Here is a 22,901-nt window from a genome sequence, read left to right as displayed (position 1 = left end):
CATAGGCTCATTCTGCACATGCAGAATAATGCACTTTCAAACTGCTTTCAGTGCTCTTTGAAGCTGTACGGAATAGCAAAATCCACTTGCAGACAGTTGTGAAAGTGGTTTGAAAATGCATTATTTTGCATGTGCGGAAGTGGCCATAGCTTTTAACCTTTTTGCAGAAAGTCCATATTCTTCACTTCTAATGGACTGGAAAATGTTTCTAGCGCATCTCAACAAAAGGTTATTTTGCATGACTATCATACAGAATGCTTCTCATAAATCCACTTCATCATGTCATAATCAGTGGGTCTGCAATAAGCCTCCTAAATGTACTTATGATTGTACACAACAGAAGACATGAAGATGCCTTCTACTGAGTCAGACTACTGGTCTAGGTCTACTGGCAGTAGGTCACAGGATCTCTGGTAGGAGTGTTTCCCATCACCTACTGATCCTTTCATGTGGGTCCTTCCTTCCTTCCTTCCTTCCTTCCTTCCTTCCTTCCTTCCTTCCTTCCTTCCTTCCTTCCTTCCTTCCTTCCTTTTCTAACACTAAAGGTTTTAAGGGGTATTTTTCCTCTTAAGCAATAAAAAGCAACGTAAGAATGTTCATATCCATTCGTAAACAAACATGAGGAGAATATATTGGGGGGGGGGATCTGACAAATGTTTTAGGCCCTCAAAAGAAGGTCCTATGCATTTGTTTATTTGCCTTATTGCCATAAAACCGTGCTTCTGTCTTTGCTTGGCTGCCTATGTGGGGAATAGTATAATCCTTGATAATGGAGAGGGGGTGGGAATAACCATGTTGCTAAGCAACATCATGCTGTAGCCTCCTGCTACCACTTGATCCTATTGCAATTTGCACAGCTGATAGCTTTCAGTCTCAGGCACTGTGTGATTTAAAACTCATTCCAAAGAGTAGAGGGGGGTTAAAAACCAGCAGAAATGAAGGTGCTGAGAGAGATGCTGAAATTGGAATATTCTAGAAAAGGGACTTAAGAAAAAGTAATAGCTGATACTGCTGTTGCATTTTAGATCTTCGTCACTAACTTGAGATATTCATGGATCACAGTTTCAGTATGTAGTATTATACAGATAGTTTGTTGTTAGTTTTGTATTGGCAACAGCTTCAAGAGCACAGGACTAAGGGAAATGGAATAAATAGTTGTAAGCCATAAAATAAGCAATAGGGTATGACACCTGTCATAATTAGGCATTGCTGCTAATGTCAACACTAACCTTGGTTTCAGTTGTGCTAAATTAACTGACAGTAATATGGATCAGTAGATGTGTTAATAAAGCTGTATATTATTTTACATGTAAGAATATCCCTAGAAGTGTCTTATATAAATCACACATACCAGAAACGTTTGCATGAATAATCCCCAGTCCCTAAATTGCTCTATGCAATTAAATTTGCTTGTCTTTTGTTCAGCAATGCTATTTGTGTTCTGCTGAAATTCTAAACCATGGTGTTATTAATTTTAGCATAAATTAGATTGGAAATATATATTAACAATGCTACTAGTCAAATATAATGGAATGCTTCAACCTAATCAGCAGCAATCCACTGACTGCTGTACAAATAAATCCCCTTGCTATCCACCATAAAAAATTTAAAGCAAGCAAAGAAGGAGAAGCAATTATCAATGTGAAATATATAGACTTCCTTCTTAATCTGAGGAACAGAATTTCTTTGGTAGCCTTCAAATAAATATCTTTGATATATTTCAGTCAAACTCTGATTAGATGAAGAAGAAAATGCATAATGATACTCAACAAAGAACACAGATTTCCTGAAGTGGATTTGCTGGATCATAGAGAAGAAGAGAAATAAATGGTGACATTTGGGGACAGCTCATGCATAGAATTTGGAAATGTGAAGAAGTAAAAGCCTTTAAGAAGTCATTTGAATAAGAAGTTTGAGGCTTTTCATCCAAATAAAAACAGCTCTACTTCTTGAAACAAACAGCCCTACCCATATCACCCCATCACACAAAGTCTAGCTTTCAATCAAATTTTTTGTTGTTGTGCCTGTTGGAAGGATTCTTTGGAACATCAATGGAGGAAAAGTGGAGTGGGGAAAAAATCCCATATGAGCTCCTGAATTATATTCAAGTCAGATTCTTTCTTCCTTCCCTACTCTTCCGTCTATGGAACATAATCTTACACTGAGAAATGAAACAGATCTGGACAGGATTCAATGTGTGACCACCTGTGCTAGTCTTAAAACATTTTGTTCAGAGAGGTTAGTAGGCCTCAGCATGCATAAATCCCCATAATCCCTACCTGAAAAAAAACTTTGTATCCAGAACATTATGTTGTATTATAAGTAATTTTATATCATTTTCACCATTCTACGTGTTGCACCTGCTTGAGAAAACCAAGACATCAAAAGATATAGATGAAGACGAATGAGCTGTAAATTGAGGAATTTAGCGATTAGTGGAACTCGCTGAAGGAACAGTCATTTTCTTTGATGTAGCTTTTCAGGTCATGTCTGAGGCTGAAATCCTAAAGACTTCAATCAGATACAAAAGCTACAGAAATCAATAGGACTTGCAAAGTTATAAATAGAAAGCAGCTATGCTTCTTTTTGGAGTAAAAAGCTGATGCTTTTGACAATCTCTATCTTTATCTCTAGTATCTGTTTATATTGTGCCACTGGTGAAACCATAGACTAGTTGGTTCACTTGATATAATGCCGTGGCACATTCATAAATATTTCATCTTCTTCAAGAAATTGTCAGCTTTAGAATTATATTATCATGGTTTGTAGGTTAAAATTAAAGGTTAACAACCAAAAAGAAAACCTGATGAAGTACTCACTTTAGACCCATAACTATATTATTTTGGGAAGTTGTTTTATATGTTGTAAGGGAGGCAAAAAAGGATTATGAGGAACGCATGGCTGCGAACATCAAGACCAGCAACAAACAGTTCTTCAAGTACATCAAAAGCAGGAAGCCAGCAAGGGAAGCGGTAGGCCCGTTAGATGACAAAGGAACAAAGGGTGTGCTAAAAGATGGCAGGGAGATTGCAGAGAAGCTGAATGAATTCTTTGCATCTGTCTTCACCCAAGAGGAGGTGAGGAACATTCCTGCACCTGAACCAAGCTTCTTAGGAGGCGAATCCGAGGAACTAGCGAAGATAGTGGTAGACAAGGAAGAAGTTCTGGCAGCCATTGATAAGCTAAATGTTACCAAATCCCCTGGCCCAGATTGCATTCACCCAAGAGTTCTTAAAGAGCTCAAGCATGAAATTGCTGATCTTCTCACTTTAATATGCAACTTATCCCTGAAATCAGGCTCCATCCCTGAAGACTGGGAAGATGGCCAATGTCACACCAATCTTTAAGAAAGGATCTAGGGGGGGACCTGGGAAATTACAGGCCAGTCAGTTTTGACATCTGTTCCTGGTAAATTAGTAGAATCTATCATTAAAAGATAAAAAATTATATAAAACATGTGTAGAAAAGCAAGACCTGCTGAGAAAGAGTCAGCATGGCTTTTTGCAGAGCAAAATCCTGTCTTACAAACTTACTAAGAGTTCTTTGAGGGGTGTAAAGCAGGCATGTGGACATGAGGGGTAGAACCGGTGGACATTGTCTACTTAGATTTCCAAAAAGGCTTTTGACAAAGTTCCTCCTACCAGAGACTGTTGAGAAAACTCAGCAATGAAGGGAATAAGAGGGGAAGTCCTCCTATGGATTAAAAACTGGTTGAGAAAGCAAGGGAAACAAAGAGTGGAGTGTAAATGGGAAGTTCATCACAATGGAGAGATGTTGGGAGTGAATTGTCCCCAAGGGGATCCGTTTTGGGACCAGTGCTCTTTAACCTATTCATAAATGATGACCTGGAAGTAGGGGTTGGTGGGTAAGCGTGGTGGCCAAAGTTTGCAGATGATACCAAATTATGTGTAGGGTGGTGAGAACCACAAAGGATTCTTGAGAAGAGCTCCAAAGCCCGGACCTTGATAGAATTAGGTGAGTGGGCTCAGAAATGGCAAATGCAGTTCAATGTAGCAAAATGTAGGAAGATGATGATGCACATATGGGGGCAAAATCCAAACTTCACATACACAGCTACAGGGGTCAGTGCTATCAGTCACAGACCAGGAAAGGGATTTAAGCGTCTTAGTTGATAGTTCCATGGGAATGTCAACTCAATGCATGGCAGCTGTGAAAAAGGCAAAACTCTATGCTGGGGATCATTAGAAAGGAATTGATAATTAAACTGCAAAGATTGTCATGCCCTTATATAAAGCAGTGGTGCGACCGCACTTGGAGTACTGTTAATGTCCAGTTCTGAGTAGCCGCATCTCAAAAAAGAATATTGAGGAGATAGAAAAAGTGCAGAGAAGGGCAACAAAAGGATGATTGAGGGGACTGGAGCACCTTCCCTATGAGGAGAGGCTTGCGAAGCGTTTGGGACTCTTTAGTTTGGAGAGAGGAGGCGGACTGAGGGGGGGGATAGGATTGAAGTCTAGGAAATTATGCATGGGGTAGAAAATGTTGACAGAGAGAAATTTTTTCTCTCTTTCTCACAATACTAGAACCAGGGGGCATTCATGCAAAATGCTGGGGAAAAGAATTAGGCCGAATGAGAGAAACACTTCTTCCATGCACAGCGATGTGAGTTGGTGTTTTGGAATATGCTTTGCCACAGGAGGTGGTGATGGCCACTAACCTGGATAAAGCTTTAAAAGGGGCTTGGACAGATTTATGGAGGAGAAGTCGATTTATGGCTACCAATCTTGATCCTCTTTGATCTGAGATTGCAAATGCCTTAACAGACCAGGTGATCAGGAGCAACAGCCGCAGAAGGCCATTGCGTTCACATCCTGCATGTGAGCTCTCAAAGGCACCTGGTGGGCCACTGCGAGTAGCAGAGAGCTGGACTAGATGGACTTTGGTCTGATCCAGCTGGCTTGTTCTTATGTTCTTATGTTCTTATGTAACTTTTGTTGTTGATGACCAATTTTATTACTAGTTACTGCTATTTATCTTTTTCTCTCTGCTGCTATTGAAAACATAATTACTGTTTCTATTATTCTACTTTTTTGGCTGTTGACAACTGATTCTTTTAAAAAATTATTGTTTTAATCTATAATTTTATAAAGTTTTAATCTCATGTTCTGACCACCTTGGAAGTCACTTTAGAACAAAATTGCAGAACATGCTAAATAAATAATAAGCTGTAGATTTTCCAAAGTGTTCAGTATCTACAATCAAAACTATATATTTTGATGAGGTTATAGCTAAAGTCAGTCACTCTAACAAGTGACACTCATGGCATTCATGGGTCAGTTTGCTAGAACCCATTAAGCTCAAATGAACCATGGGACATTATTGTTTCAGATCCATATTGGTAAACCAAACAGGAGAGGGCAGTAGGTTGCTTATTCATTTCCTCCCTCTATCTTACAGGCATTTTTGCTGTGACTGACTAGTCCCTCAGTGAAGGCCAATCAGGAATTTCTGGGAAGGTTTGCCAGATTGGCTCAATCTGAGTCTCTTTTTTTTCTCCTGCTCCCTGCTGTCATGGTGAACATAGCATTGACATTTAAATAGGCCTGGTTGAAAACTGCTTAGGCCACTGCTAGTTGGACGGGAATAGTGTGGGTTGATCAGGATAGGTAGGGTTAATTAGCAAGCACCTGAGACAGCAGGTGAAGTGGGGGAGTTCAGAACAGGCCACACATGCCTTGTGGCTGGATGCACTGGGAAGAAGTGTCCTGGTGCTAAGCAGCACCTTCTGAACCTGATAGGAGCCTTGTGGCACATCAGGGGACAGGTATCAAGCTTGGCACCTCCCTATATGCAAGGCCAGTGGAAGTGCCAGCTAATTTTGGAGATGGATGATATTTAGTGCAGTTGATATTTAGTGCAGTCTGCTCAAAATAGGCAGCTTATTGGATCGACCATTTAATTAATTTGAATAATTATTTAAATAAATAGTTGATCTCACACTTGGTTAATGGGTGATGTCATTTGAAGGTTGCAGGGGCAATTAGATAATTTAAAATGTGTGCCATCACTTGAAAAATCTGAACATTCTTAGAAGGTGTATCTGGGTATTGGGTCCTTTTGAAGGAATAATTCCAGTTGATGCATAACCTCAAATACGTTATATGTACTTATTCTTGAAACTGTTCAGATTTTTGTCAGTTCAAATCATGAATGCTTTCAGTTCCACTCACCATTGTTTATCTAAAATGATAATCTTTAATATTCGGGTTGGCATATCTATCTGTAATACTAATAAGAAATTTAGGGCTGCTCTAAATGTTAGAATTGGTACGCAAGTATTAAATGTGTATGCATAGCTCCAGGTGTGAGGTATGTGTGGGTATTACGTGTTCTCAAGTCGCTTCTGATTCATAGTGACCCTGTGACTTAATGACTTTCAAAGGTCTTATCATTAACAGCCTTGCTCAAGTCTTGCAGAATGAAGACCATGGCTTCCCTTATAGAGTCAATCCATCTCATGTTGGGTCTTCACCTTTTTTTGGTGCTGTCAACATTTAATAGCACTACTGTTTTTTCCAGTGACGCTTGTCTTTTCATAATTATGTGAAATATAAACATGTATGTTTTTGATATTCTCCTTTTAAACTATAGCAGATGCTACTGCTCACATATACAATAAAAGGGAAGTATAACCATTGCATATAGTGTAGATTTTACATATAAGAAAATTAAAAATTAAATGGCCCTTAAGCTGATGTGATTTTTGCCACACGTGGTGCATTTTTATTAGTTCAAATCTTGAATCCTTTCAGTTCCACGCACTATCTGTCTTGAATCAATGATAGCATTTTGGGGTGCTCTGATGGTTGCTCTGAACAACTATCAGCCAACTTCCCATCAGTCACATCTATGGCCTTTTCTCAACTTTTTAACATTTTTAACTTTGATATCCAAAATTACAGCACAGTTCTCGACTATTTTGAAGATAGTTTCAAGTGGGATAGGAGGGAAGGTTGCATGTTATAGCTTAGTCCCATCATATCTTGAAAACTAACCAGGGTTGGTATTTGGATGGAGCTCACACACACACAAAAACACTCAGAGAGGCAGATTCTGCATGGGCCAAAAACAGTGGTGTGAAAATGGTGTAAATCCTTTTACACCATTTTAAACCATTTTTTCACACCACTGTTTTTGGTCCATGCGTAATCTGCCAGAAAGAGAATGGCAAGCCAGCTCTGCTTCTCTCTTGCTTTGAAAACCCATTGATGGAATGGCCATAAATCAATTGAAACTTGACACCACTCACTTATGGACATTTAGGTGGGTAGCCGTGTTAGTCTGTAGGAGTAGGACAAAATTCAAGTCCAGTAGCACCTTCAGATCAATAAAAAATTTTCAGAATATAACCTTTTGTGAATCAAAGCTCACTTCATCAGATATTTTAGAGAGCCAGTGTGGTGTAGTATTTAGAGTGTTGGACTAGGATCAGGTAGAGCCAGGTTCAATCCCCACGCAGTCATGGAAGCTTGATGTGACCAGATGAGCCAAGTACAAACTAGTCCTTTCTGCACAAATCTCCTAAAATGTTTGTAAAGCATTTGTAAAATGCTCACAATTCCCTCTTTTTTGTCTACACTAGCCCCCTTGAAACTATTCCTGGCTGCCATTGCATGATTCCCCCCCTTCTTTTCTTCTGAGTTCTGTGTTGAATTCAATGCTTCACAGCCTCATGCTGCATTCTACACTCCTTGCATACACAGTGCTTTGAAGACTGCCCCCGCCATAAAAGAACAGAGAAATGTTGCAAATATATAGGCAATACAGAACAGAGTCAGCTCAGAGAATGGCGTCAAAGAGGAAGTTCAGGAAAGCAGAGAAATGTGGGAAACATAATCAATTGATCACACAACAACTGAAAACATTTTCATAAGATTTCAGCCAGAGAACGGTTTTAAATTGTTTTAAACATTCTGAGGCTGGAAATAAAACATTTTGAGATTAAAACAATGTGGAACTCTATGGAGGAAATGTTTTATTTCCTGCCTCAAAATGTTTTAAATGAATTGTGCAGGAAAACCCACTGTCAGCCTAACCAATTTCACATGGTTGTTGCTAGGATAAAAGGGAAAAGACAAAGATATAAACTCCTAAGTATCCTTACTGGGGAGAAAGGAAAGGTAGAAATGAAATAAATACAATAAAAGATGCTGTGCATATGGAGTGGCTTAGTACAGTGTGGGGTGGTGGCCTAGAACAGGGGTAGGGAACCTGCGGCTCTCCAGATGTTTTTTTAAATAATATTTTTATTAATTTCCTTCTTTAAAAAACACATTGAACATAAAACATACAAGAAACAATTGAAACACATAAGACATCAACAAATATTAACATGTAACAAATGACCCACATTTACAGTTACCCAAACATAATCTATCCTACCCCAACTACCCATAACAATCACATAATTCAATACATCTAAATCAATTCAGTTACTTCACTATTCTTTGGTAATTTATTCTTTAGCTTTAATAAACTTAAATATCTATAGTATATTACCTTGTTTTTCATTCCATATTTTTAATAATTAACCTACAAATATACCTTATATTTCATAATGCTTTTGTTGTGGTAACTGTCCAATACTTATTGCTTTGGACTTCCCCTGTTAAGTAACTGAATCCATGTTTATTTTTCTCTTAATAAAGGTATACAATTTAATTTGTAATACAACTTTTTTGCAGATTAACTTATTGCAATATAATTTTGTAAACCATTTCATATTATATATTCTTCAATCATTTTATCCTTTGAACTCTTTTCTAGATATATAATTAGCTTCCCCCAAGTTTTCAAAAACTTTTCATGGCCAATTGGCCATGCTAGTAGGGGCTGATGGGAATTGTAGTTCCTGAACATCTGGAGAGCCGCAGGTTCCCTACCCCTGGCCTAGAACATACTGGTTCTGTGGCACTGATTTGCATTTGACAAGAAAGGAAAGGAAATTTAGCAAGAAATACTAACAGACCTGTTTGAAGTATTATAACATGACTGGGCAGGGAGGGGAATGAGAGCTGAGATTGCTAGTGAACAATCTCCTTGGGAATAATTGTCTCAGATATGATCTGCCTGATACTTATTCCTTCCAAGAAGCTTGGCTTCCAAGAAGAGTCAATGTACTGTAAAGATATAGAACTGTGGTTTAGAACTTTGTGCATTTGGGGGTTGTGTTTGATTTAGTCCTAAGTAAGAAGAACCAGTGTTCTGACCTGGTGTAAGGAAGCTGTTGAAGATGTTGATCTTATGATATCTTCCAGCAACTGGTTCGTACCTTTGGAAAATTCTTATCTTCTTGATGGAAATCAAATTTATCTTGACAAGAACATAAGAGAATCTCTTTCCTGTTCAAATGATAAAATATGACATTTCGCATCTTGTGATTAAGTGGATTTAAAGTGCAACTTTGGGATTGTGTAAATCAGTGTTTTAACTGATCTTGGATCTACATTATATATAGACGTTGATGCTATCAGAGAGACACGTTGCAAAGATTATATGGGACTCATTGTGCCATTCATTCTACTATGTGTTACATGGGAAGGAGTGGAATGATTTAATTAACCAACTACAAAGTAATAGGGAGCTTTAATCCCTCTAGCAAAATATTCAATATTGCTTTAAAAAGGGAACAGCGGCCTGTAAGATCTACCTTGCAAAATCAGAATTTTAAGAAATCTCAAAGGAGTCAAGTAGTGGGGATTAGTTTTAAATCTCTTACAAACTACAAGTAGGAGAAATATGAGATGGCAGTTTAATATATTTTTGGTAGGGCATGAAGGGAGACAAAAATCCATTAATTCTTATGTGAACATACCATTAGGTTTAAAAATCTATCCTTAATTCCTGACATGTTGAAATGGAATCTACAGCAGGTGAATTACTCTCATTCATCAACAGCTGGCGGCCAACCAAGGTGAATAGCAAAAGGGCAATGAACACAAACATGCCAAAACCATTCTGACTTATACAGACAGAGAAGTGTCTAATTAAATGTACTCTAATAGTAGGAGGATATGGGAGTAAAGTCTGCCATAATATGCAAGTGACAAAGTCTACTTTGATCTTTTGTCTCCGCAGGTCAGGAGCTACATCCAATAGAAGCTATAAAAATGGGCACCACAGTGTCTGTGAGTGGCTATTATCTCTTCTCTGTTTCAGTGTTCCACTATAGAATTCAGAATACACTGGAAATGAGAGCCCACTTAACAGCATAAGCTGACTGATAGTTAAGTCAATGTTAATAATGTTAATAATGAATGGCATTTTTTTAAAAAAACCAAGCCCTATTAATTTCATCCATTTTACAGTGGAAAGAAAGGAGAAAACCTTGAACAACTGGACAAGAACAGAAAAATCTCATTATTTCATTCTATATTCATTCTCCCATTGCTTTAGATTACCATTGCATTACCCTGCCTGAAACAGCATGTGTCAGGCACCTCATGAAAAGGCTACAGGGCAGGGAAAGAGTAAGGACAGTGCTGGAAAGCTCCTTACCTGAAGTCAATAAATAATTGAATATATCTGAAATTTGCTAGATCTGATAGCACTCGCAAGCAGCAAATTACATGAAATGTTCAGGCCATTTGGATGCAAACACCAGAGTTATAAGTAAATCCACCCTAGGTGAATTTCCCACTAAAACCAATGGGAAACAAAACAACAACTAATAACTAACGAAAAAAATGAATGCAATTAAAATGAATAAAAACTAAAAGGATGGGGAATTTTCAAAAGGAAAAAATAAAACACTTTCCCCTCACAGTACAGTTATATAAGAACAAATGTAGACCCACAAAAAACGCTGTGGTTTGTGAATGGGGTTCATCCCTATGTGCATTCAGTTGTGGGTACACTATTCACAGTCTATTATTTTTAATGGAATATGGCCTCAGATGTGAATCCAAATGCATGTTCTGATGACAGAAATTAATTCCATAAACAAAGCAATTGCTTTCAGCGATCTATATATATTTCATTTGAAGTACCCATATACATCTCATTTCAGTGCAGTGAGTGCTTAGGAGTACCTTTTAGCCATCAATAAAGTGCAGAAAAAACCACAGTAGGGTGCACTTTCCTTTTAACCTAAGTCAGGAATCTTGGGCAGGTGGACCTGGCATAGAAGAACATATTGGTGACTGCTATTTCAGGCACCTCTCCTCTTCTCACCTATCCTTTCCCTTATTTTGCCATTCAATATATATTGTTCTAAAAATAGAAGTGTCTACTCATCCCTATTGAAACAAAACCAAGAAGAAGAGACAATGACATTATTAGGGGTATGGCAAACAAAGCAAAGGAGTAGCGGTGGCGTAGTGGTTAAGAGCTGGTGCACTCGAATCTGGAGAACCAGGTTTGATTCCCTGCTCTGCCACTTGAGCTGTGGAGGCTTATCTGGGGAATTAGATTAGCCTGTGCACTCCAACACACACCAGCTGGGTGACCTTGGGCTAGACACAGCTTTTTGGAGCACTCTCAGCCCCACCCACCTCACAGAGTGTTTGTTGGGGTGGGGGAAGGGAAGGGAGATTGTAAACCCCTTGGAGTCTCCTTACAGGAGAGAAAGGGGGGTGTAAATACAAACTCTTCTTGTTCAAAGAGTCATCACCTGCTGACAAATTATAATAAAGGAAAATGAATCTCTCTGGAGAGGGAGCTACACTACAACTAAGAAGACCCTTTCCCAGCTTGCCATTAGCCTCAAATGAGGTGCGGGGAGAGGGGAACCGAAGCAGGACCTCTGAAGTTTACTGGATTAGATTAATAGATTCATATAAGACCCCAAGTAAAATGGTTAATACCAGCAACCTGATTTGCAACTGGAAGCAAACTGGGAGCCAATGTTGATAGACTAAGGGCGAATCCCCACTTGAAATTGCAAGCGGATCCAAACCTGTTCCTTGTGAATCCGTGTCCTCCTCATCGCAGTTTCTCCCTCCCCACCACAGCGAGCACACAGCAGACACTCCTGGGTGCAGGCATCGTTGCAATCCCCACAGCCATGTGATCACGCTTCATTGCCCTAATCTGATTGGTCGGTGTTCAGTTGGGTGGGACCTGTTAGCCACTTCAGAAACACTACCCATTTTTACCCATTAAAAAACCTGTGCGAACGCTGAAGTGCAACCACTATGAATACTTGTCATTTACTGTAAAGCAACTATTTTCTGAAAGTTTTACCGTTAAATCGGTGAACAGGCGATCCTTCACTTGTATTGCACATGCTCAGAAACGTGATCATTCCATCAACCCGGAAGTAGACTGCGCGAGGGTCAAATCAATCGGATTGGCTGCGCAAAATGCACGTCACGCTCTGGGGCGGGGAACAACTCCAGGTTCCAAACCTTGTTCCTCCCCTCGGAACAGCCATAAACTGTGGTAACAGGGCCCAACCCACTTGCATCCAGGTTCTGCCGGGACACACATTAATGGGTAAAATGAGCGTCAGAAACGGTTGCTGCCACAGAAGTCATGGGGAGGACGTCGATGAAACCGTGTTAGTAAGTGGCCCGAAACCGTGCTAAGGAGGCAGTGGGAATTCGCCCTAAGACTTGGGTGCTAAAGTCCTGATGATGCCAGTCAACATTCTGGCTATAGAATTCTGTATCCATTATACTTTCTGGACAGTCTTTATACCGATATAAACCTGGGATGAACAAATATGACTAATTTTTTTTTGGGGGGGGGGATCCTGATTTTTCATTTTCTTCAGCTTCAGTCTGCCTCGCTTTCACTATTATAACTGATTACTCTTTTGTTTCTTTATACCATATTCATGCCATTTTTCTCAGTTTTTCACTAATATATCATATTTCCATGCCATTGATACACAATACAAAAAAGAATATATATTCAGTTGTGTGTGTGTATGGGAGGAGAAACTGGTGAAGAAATAAAGAATTGCAGGCAGGATTGTTATAAGGGAGAAACAAAATCAAAATTGTGACATTTAGCAAGTCCAAAATTCAGTATAATGATGGAATTGTGCAGATAAAGATCTATTTAGACAAAAGCTTAGTATTTAATAGCTGCCACTAAATTACAAAGAGTAATTAAGCTATCTTCATATCTGAGGTATGGTAAAACTGCAACTGTTTAGGATAAGAATGCAGATTTCTGCTGTTTTTCCCCCTCATATTCGCCAATTAATTCCAGTGATATATATGGGATACTACCCTGTTCCAATCAGGAAGGAAGCTGGGGAAGTAAAGCTACTGCACATTCCCAAGTGTTCCTGAAAATATGCGCCTTCAGCCTCCTCTATCTTTCATAATGATGGGCTATTGTGCAGTAATGGTTGAACTTTTTCAGCTAAGGTTCCTAACATGTTGAAGTTGAACATGAATAATCAGATGTTCCTAACATTAGCATTACCAAATCCCTGTAAAGCATCTTTATTTACCATCCATCTATATACAGAAGTAAATTCATTGATGAGTGATTGAGAAATGAGGCACTCTAATAAGTCATTATGATTATGTGAGTTTACACTTGGGAGTCACAGTTCTTTAAGTTACTTTGTGCACCCCAGGGAACAGCCAATACAACTTAATGTATTGTTTAAATTTGTTAAAAATGATTCTATATATGTAGTTGCTTCATTTAGAATGTTAATAACCAATCCATTTCAATTACAAGAAGCAATGGCCCATTCCCTTGGTATTTCCGCTAAAGATTTTCAATAGTAGTTGAGACAACCAATACTGATGTTGAAATTAACTCCTGTGGAATGCCTGTGCACAGCACTTTGTTTTCTAAGGTCCCTTCTGCACACACAGAATACTGCACTTCCAATCCACTTTCAATACACTTTGCAGCTGGATTTTACTGTGCAGAATACAAAAAATCCACTTTCAAACAATTGTGAAAGTGGATTGAAAGTGCATTATTCTACGTGTGCGGAAGGGGCCTAAATGAAAGGTATTCAGTATTTCTGCTGTATAGCAGAAACCCTATTGCAGCCAAATAGAGGGAGAAATTACATGCTATTTTAGGTGATTTTGCTGCAAATACTTTTAGTATACCAGGGTTATTTAAAAAAAATATTTTAAATCAATGTATAGTAGGATATCTAGTTTGTAGCAAGAGTGGAGAAGGGGAAGGTGGCTTAAGATGAGCTTGGATTCCCACCTCTTTGGGTGCCTTTCACTGTGAGAACCCTGAGGAAGGACTGGGAAAATAAACCTTTTGAATTCTTTCCACCTGTTTTTTAACTTGATTATAGAATAGAATCAGCTTTAGTGGCTCCGGTGAATGGTCTATGGCTTGAAAAGGATTAGAGTAATTAATCTCTGTTAATTCTTCTGGGATTATTACTACTTTTGATGTAGTCACTTCATTTTATCAAATGATCTGTAGAGGGGTTTTGAGAGATGAGGAAGTTTTGGTTCCACTTTTCTTTTGGACATATTGCAGAGTTTCTGTTGTGGAGGTAGTGTCAGCAACCCAGGAATTACGTTTTGGTGTTCTTCAACTCTCAGTCCTGTCACTTCCATTTTTCAGTGTTTAAATTAGCCATTAAACAAGAGTACTATCACTGTAGGGCTGCTTATCATCACTCATTCTTACATTACTTTATCCTAAACCACTGTCCCACTGATGTGGTCAGCAAGTGCTTAGTGTGAGTGAATGTACTGAAATGAAATCTAAAGCACAGTGCAAAGGTGATGGTGGTTGGGCACAATATTTTGGCAGGAATTGATATGTCCAGGCTGAATAGAGTACAACTACCCATCTCTGAAGGGTTAAGAAGTTGAAAGTTCACCTTGCTTTGAAGGATATTAAGATTAAGCATTAATTCAGTTCCCGATGCCCTCTGTCCTTTCTCTATTCATGTACACCTAATATTCTAGTGGGGCTGGTATAACACTCACAAAAAAGAGGAATCTGCTACCTGGAATCTCTGCTCCATGTTTTATGGAATGGTTTGCTTGGAATGGATGCCTTCCATGGTGCTATTTGTTGTTTGTGGGCTGAAACAGCATCCACTACCTCTGCAACACCACAGCAGGTTTCCCCAGGTTTTTAATTTGCATGACACTGGATTTCATCCCCTTCAGACTCAGCTGCTAAATGCTGGCAAGGAGCCTTTATTTTTCTGTCCAGAAAATGTAAAGAACTCCTTCAGCCATATAGCCATTCTGAGTATGATTCTTATCAGACCAGCAGAAGCCATTTGTATTGAGTACACTGCATCAAAATCGCCATGGATTGGGACTCTCCAAATTTTTTGTCTTGTTTTGTTTTGTTTTGGTCTCTTGTTTTGAAACTGTCATTAGTCAATTAAAATAAATATGGCAGAAGAGATATTTTGTGGCTATTTCATGAAGATAAATGTTGTTCTTTAATAAAGGAAACAACCAATCAGTGGTTGTATCTTTTTTTAAAAAAAATCAGGGCACATTACTGAATTCGAGGGATACACTGCTAAATTTATGCCATCAACACTGAACACTCCTCCACGTTGGAGGTCTCATTTAAATCATTTTCAGTTCTCCAGATAATAAGTCAATATGGGAATATTCTTGCCCTTTCCCATTTTAATCATAACGGAACCAGTCTTTTCACAAGTGCATAAGAACAACCCCTCCCCCCCATTCATATTAATGTGAACTTGAATGCCCACTCATTAATGACTGAAAAAAATATCTCAGTGATTTCAAAAGGGTTGTGTATTCAGACAGCAATTTGGCATTTCTAAGTAGGGCTGTTTCAGAGCCAGTTTATTTTTGTTTGTAAAGAATTGATTTAGTAAGATCTTTTGCTGGAATTCACAGAGTTTATTCATTTAGGAATATTTATATGCCTCCATATTTGATTGTATGTGCGCAACTGTCATTGCAACATAAAACTCTGGAGCTATTTTAATAGGATGCATACTTTGATGGGCTGCTCAGGGGCACTTCAGATCATGCACAATATAAAAATCAACCAATGTATTGAATAATAAAAACAAAGAAGGAAGACAATATAAAAAGCCCATATTGATCAATCAACTATATATCTAATTCCAGAGTGTGTCCTTGCCTGCAGAGTCTTCAGTCCATAGATAGGGGACACACTCATCCCAACAGGTTTTTCTAAAGACTGAGGAAACTCCTCAAATGATAAAAATAATAAAAATATATAAAAATATATAAATGAACTTGTAGTTTTAGGCAGTGGATTACTTCAGTGGCTGTTGCTAGGCAACTACAGCTTTCCAAGTCTTGCTTTTGTCAGTAAAAGCACAGGGGAAAGGGAAGAGCCCTTTGCAGGCCTATTTTGGCCTGTCATGGAGGTCACCTTGGGGATAGGCTTTACTATAGGGTTGCCAACCTCCAGGTGGTGGCTGGAGGTCTCTTTTGATTACAACTAGGTGTCAGAGATCAGTTTAACTGAAGAAGGGGCCCCTTTGAATATGGACTGTATGACATTATACCCCACTGAAATCCCTCCATTTCCCAAACCTTAACTCACAACAACACAAGCCTTTATTGGCATATAAAACGGGACAAAGTTTTAAAACAAAACAAGGTTAAGAAATACAGTTAAAATTGCTAAAATTACTAATTTCCAGTATAAAATTTGCAACAGTTTCACAAAAGAGCACATCAGAGCTGTTCAGGAGATTGGGTATCTTATAACACTCATGCCACTGAGAACATTTCAAGAAAATGGAATTCATGTATTTCATGCGTATCTTATTGTATTTAGGGCATAGAAACAAAGAATGGTCAAGTGTTTCAACCGTAGTCTATCATCACATTGAACAAACTCTTTTAGAACGATTCCATATTCTTAAATCTTCCCTCCAGCAGAGCTGATGGCAACACATTACATCTTGCCCGCAGTAGCCAAGGCTGTCCCCTCCTTGGAGTTGGGATTCATCAGCAGACAGCAAAGGAATATGCTGCCATAATTCCACGCTCGCATGGGATTAATAATGTAGTCGGAGAACAGATTGTCTTGGCAGCACGAGTCAAATTATGAAAATCAAGATCCAAGAGCCTATTCTTAACTAGTCTGAAGGCTTCCACCTTTGTGAGCATAAGGAGTGATTCCAAGGGGAAACCAATAGCTTCAACCTTTCTAAAGATCAAAGTATACCATTCTGAAATAAAGTGATCTGATAACAGAGAGGGAATATAGCTATTGGATCCCACTAGAAAATGTATATGCAGCCAATATTTTATGGCCCTTATCCATGCCAAGGTTTCTAGAGTTGTTTGGCCCATCTCAATGCACAACGCAGCATAAGGCACACATCTAAGGAGCCCCATTAGTTTCCGAAGGAATTTGGAATGTAATAAATTAAATGATTTATTTATTGCCGAAATCCAAATGGGGGAACACCAAACCTTAACTCCATCCCCCAAAATATTCAGGTATTTCACAGTTTGTAGCTGGCAACCCCTCTTGAAAGGGTTGCTGTGAGGATAAAAATGGGAGAGGTGAATAATGTAAGCTTCTTTGGTCCCCAGCGTGGGGTATAAATGAAGTAAATCAGTAATAAATATAGCTGAAGATGGGAGGCAGATAAAAGGTAGGTTGGTGAGTGGCTGATAAGGCAGGTAAAGTGGGAAAGGATATGGGGATTGCCAGGAGGATGGAAAGAGGTAAGATACAAGAAAGTGATATGCCACCCACAAGCCCTTGAGGATCCCCTACCAAGCAAGTGGGCCTGGTCCAGTGGCCAACACCACACAACTGGTCCACAGTTTTCCTAGACAGAGACTGCTGGGGGGGAAAAGAAAGAAATCTGAAGACAGAAGGGCAGATAAATGTAGGTTGGCTTTTAGGTGGGAAGAAGAGAAGGACTCAAAAAATTGGAGTATATGGGGTCTTGGGGCCTTCCATGGATGGGAAAGAGGACAGTGGGAGAGAGGGAAATGAGATGCCTCCAGCAAGTCATTGTGGGATCTCAGCTGGTACCATACATAGTCATGAATGCCAGGCAGCCCCATCCAAACCTGGAGACAGCAGGATGTGGTGCCAGTGTGGTGCCACCCCATGATCTCCAATAGGCTTTCTGGAGGTGCAGGGAAAGCCCCAAAACTCCCCAACTGCTGGAAAGCCTTATAGGGATTAAAGCACATACACTGCCAAAAGGACAGCATATATCTGTGGGCTGGTGTGCCAACAACCAGCCCTAAACTCCAAGAGGGAGCTGATTGATGATTCTGCACCCAGGAATACCCCAGCCTGTTCTCCCCAGCTTGGATGCCAGCACAGCCCTGCTGCAGCCCAAACTTCCAGGTCTTGAGGCAGCAGGGCTGTTGAACATTGCAATTGTGGGACATGCAACTCCTCCAGGGTAAGTGCCCTGGAAGGGTGTATGTGCCAGTGCAAGGCCACACTGCTCCCTAGAGCCCTTTCAGCCCCCACCCCTTGGACGGCATTGTCAATCTGTAAAAAGATGTATTATTATCAATATCGCTCTAAAATTGTGCTTCTAAAAGCAAACTTTCCCCAGATAGATTGGGACTCCTTTGGCTTGGCCCAGTTTCAACCTGCCTAATCACATTTTGACTTCAAATATCTATAGTTCCTCTGCAAATGTAAAGACGCTGTACTGTAATTTCATTCCTAAAACAACAGTAGGGTTTTGCTCACACAGAATGACTATTGTACTCAGTAACTGAAGACCACAGAGATTACTGTTATTATTTCTCTAAGTGTTGGATCATGCCTTTGAAGATCTCTTTGACATCCTTCCAAGAAGTCATCAATTGTAGCTAGCTGTGAATCGAAAGTGATTGCTAGCTGTGTATGCACATGTATGTGACTATTACTGAGCTCTGTAATTTGTCCAGTTCTCTTAGTTCATAATTGAATAAATTTAGATAGAGACATCTCTAATAGTATATATCAAATATTCATAACTCACTTTAAAAAGACAAGACAATTCAAAATTATCCCAAAGACTGCTGTTTCCCTGAAGCACAGCAAGATTGAGCACATGTGATCCATAGCCCTTCTGTGGCCCCAAACATTTCTCCTAGAATAAGAGCAATTACATTTAAATGTCAGCAATTCAAATTTTAAGAATACTTCTTGTGGCTGAAAGCCAAAAAGAACCTCAGATTTTCTATTATCAGTTTGTGTCTATAATGTAAGTTTACTTGTCTAATACATAACTGGTGGTTAGTGTGCCTCTATTCATTAAAAAATGTATCTAAACATGATAAAATATTATCATATATCCAGGAAGCATCCTTTGGGACAGTATGTGTCTTTGTAAACATTGCTGAACTTTGTAAACATCGCTGAATGTGACTATTTCTGAAAAATGAAAAGAACAGCTATTGTATAAATGGCATAAAATTTGCATTAAAAAGCCACCATAAACAGAATGCAATGTGCTACTTAGTCATGGCTTACTTTGTGACAACATGAAAAAGATGTTCATACTATATACATGAAATATGGCCATCTGGCTCAAAAAAACTGCCTGCTCTGAGAACCCTTGCAAGTTATAATGATTCCTCTTGAGAACCCTGCACAAAGGATTTATACATGCCTGGCATGTATAAACGGCCTGGTTACACTCCTGGAGTAACTCCTTGGTCTAACTGGGGCATTTTGCTGTGCTGACATTTCATCTGTATACACTCCTGGAGTATACAGATGAAATGTCAGCACAGCAAAATGCCCCAGTTAGACCAAGGAGTTAAGACAATCGAGACAATCCAAAAGCAAACACAAAAGCAGGTTTTATGAAACCTTAGTATTTAACAGCTTTACTAAGACATAAACTTCGTTGCATAGTCTATGAAAGGTTGTCACCATAGGTCTGTTGATCTTTTTATGGTACAGATCTCATTTTCTTTTTATGATACCAGACTATCACAAAACTTGTCACCAGATTAAATAGAAACAGAATAAGTAGATGGTTGCTTATAATTTCCAAGTATATCTGTTACCCAAAAAGATCACTGATATTCTACTATGGTGATCCCTGTATGACTAATATAACAGATGTGCTTGTGGTTGATACTAGTCTATGAAGATAGAAATTTTATGGGGGTTGTTAATAAAAGATAGCTTGGATTGTGAAAACAAGGATACAACATTCAAGGTTTTGTTTACTTAATGGTATAGTTATACAAATTTTTAAACAGAGATTTGAAGGTATTTTGTGGATCTGTCATTTTAGGGTTGGAGATTCGGACAGTCCGAATCTAGATTTTTACCGAATCTGCACTGATTCGGACGGATTTGGATGAGCAAGGTCCGAATCTGAGCTGTCCGAATCCTAACAGATCCGAATCCATGAGATTCGGATCACCAGCCGAATTGCGTTTTTATTTTTTGGTGTTTTTTTTCACGTTTTGGCCTGCAGGGGTGCATTTCTAAACATATCGGCACCAAAATTTCAGGGTATCATCAGGAGACTGTCCTGATGATACCCTCCAAGTTTGGTGTAGTTTGGTTTAGGGGGGGCAAAGTTATGGACCCCAAAAGGAGTGTCCCTAAGGACTCTTAACCCCATTCTTTCCAATGGGAACTAAGGAGATGAGGCTACCCTTTTGAGGGTCCATAACTTTGGCCCCTGAACCAAACTGCACCTAAACTTGGAGGGCATCATCAGGACAGTCTCCTGATAATACACTGGAAAATATTGAGAATACTGACCTATATCTACAAATGCACCCCCCCCTGCAGGCACCCCAGAAATTTGCACAAGATTAACTTTGTTCTGCAGTGACTTTAGCTGCATTAAGGCTGGTCAATAGGAATTTCTACGACAGAGGGGGGCTGTGGAGTGCACATCTTTCATGGTAAACCCACACAAACTTTCAGGGTATCTTCAGGAGAGTCTCTAGATGACACCATCTAGGTTTGGGGAACTTCTTAATTCAGGGGGCAGTGGGAGATGGGCCTCTACCATTTGGAGTCCCATAGAAATTAAATCTCCCCTGGAAGCTTAAAATTCCCAAACCTGGATGGTGTCATCCAGAGACTCTCCTGAAGATACTCTGAAAGTTTTGTGACCATATTCTCCAGAAATGCTGCACCTCACAGCCCTCCACCAGAAATTCCTCATTGATTTTAGCAATACAGCTAAGTCACTGCAGAACAAAGAATCTTCTGGGCAAATTTCTGAGGGTGCCTGCAGGGAACGCATTTTGAAGGATGTATCAGCACCAAATTATCAGGGGTATCCATCAGATGACTGTCCTGATGTTAGCCCACCAAGTTTTGGTGCAGTTTGGTTCAGGTGGTATGGACCCTCAAAGGTGCGTGCAAGTATCCCCCCATTGTTTCCAATGGGAGCTGATAGGGGATGGGGGCTACCCCTTTGAGAGTCCATAACTTTGGCTCCCCTAGAACCAAACTGCACCAAACCACGAGGGGGTATCATCAGGACAGTCTCCCTCTGATGATACTCCTGAAAGTTTTAAGTGTGTCACTAGCTTTAAAAAAATGTTACTGGTTTTAAAAGTGTTTCAATCAGCCACTCACTCCAGCGGAAGGCTTCATGTGCAGGAGCTGATTGAAAGTCATGAAAACCTGAATTTTTTAAAGCTTAGTGGCATCGAATTTCAGGGTATCATCGGGAGACTGTCCCTGATGACACCCCCCAAGTTTAGTGCAGTTTGGTTCAGGGTGGCTGAAGTTATGGACCCTCAAAGGGGGGCCCCTATCCCCATTGTTTCCAATGGGAGCTAAGGAGATGGTGGCTACTCATTTTGAGGGTCCATAGCTTTGGCCCCTAAACCAAAGCTGCACCAAGCTTAGAGAGTGTCATCAGTGGACAGTCACCTGATGAAACCCTGATATTTTGGTGCTTTGATATATGTTCTAAAAATGCGCCCTGCAGGCAATCACCCAAAAATTTGCCGGTTCAATATTCTTTTTTTTTTCTGCAGTGACTTCTGCATTGCTGTCAATGGGGAATTTCTTTGGTGGAGGGAAAGTTGTGGGGTGCACATTTTATCAAGGTACAGTCACAAAACATTCAGGGTATCTTCAGGAGAGTCTCTGAATGACACCATCCAGGTTTGGAGGAACTTTGCTTATGGGGCAGTGGGAGATGGACCCCTACCCATAACATTGAACCCTTGAGTAGCAACGGTCACCAAACCTGGATGGTGTCATGAAGAGACTCTCCTGAAGACCCCTGAAAGTTTTGTGGGTTTACCATGAGAAATGTGCACTCCATTAAGCCCTCCCACAGAAATTTCCCATTGGCTGCAATGGAGCCAGCCAGCCAGCCACTACAGAGCACAGAATCTGGGGAAATTTCTTTGGGTGACTGTGAGGGTTGCACTTTTAGAGCTACTGTCACCAAAATTACCTCAGGGTATCATAAAAGTACTGTCCCTATGGATACTCCCTTTAGAGTTTGAGTGAAGTTTGGTTCAGGGGGTCCAAAGTTATGGACCTTCAAAAGTGTAGCCCCCATCTCCTGTTAGCTTCCATTGGAAACAATGGGGGATGGGGCACCCAGCACGAGGGTCAATAACTTTCCCCTGAACCAAACTGCTCCAAACTTGGGGAGAATTCATCAGGATAGTCCCCTATATGATATCCTGAAAGTTTTAGTGCCGCTAGCTTTAAAATTGCGCCCCTGCAGGCCAAAACGTGTAAAAACACCAAAAATTCAAAAAAATAATAAAACGGACCCGAATTTTTCGGATTTACCCGAATTTTCGGGCATATCCGAATCGGCTATGATTCGGATTCGGGTATACAAATCATTTTATGCCCCAAAATACCCAAATCCGAATTTTACCGAATTTTTTTAGCATTGACCAACCCTAGTCATCATAGCTTTATGTACAAGATAGTAATCTCTCCATACTTCTTATGTGATTTCGTTCAGAACAATGATAGCTTTGTTTGAAAACTTACCACTCATATATTACACTATCATTAATCTACAATTGGTA

Source organism: Sphaerodactylus townsendi, linkage group LG10, assembly GCF_021028975.2.
Source record: "Sphaerodactylus townsendi isolate TG3544 linkage group LG10, MPM_Stown_v2.3, whole genome shotgun sequence".
In the NCBI taxonomy this organism is placed as follows: Eukaryota; Metazoa; Chordata; class Lepidosauria; order Squamata; family Sphaerodactylidae; genus Sphaerodactylus; species Sphaerodactylus townsendi.
The sequence above is the reverse complement of the archived record's forward strand: the minus strand, read 5'-3'. Positions refer to the sequence as shown.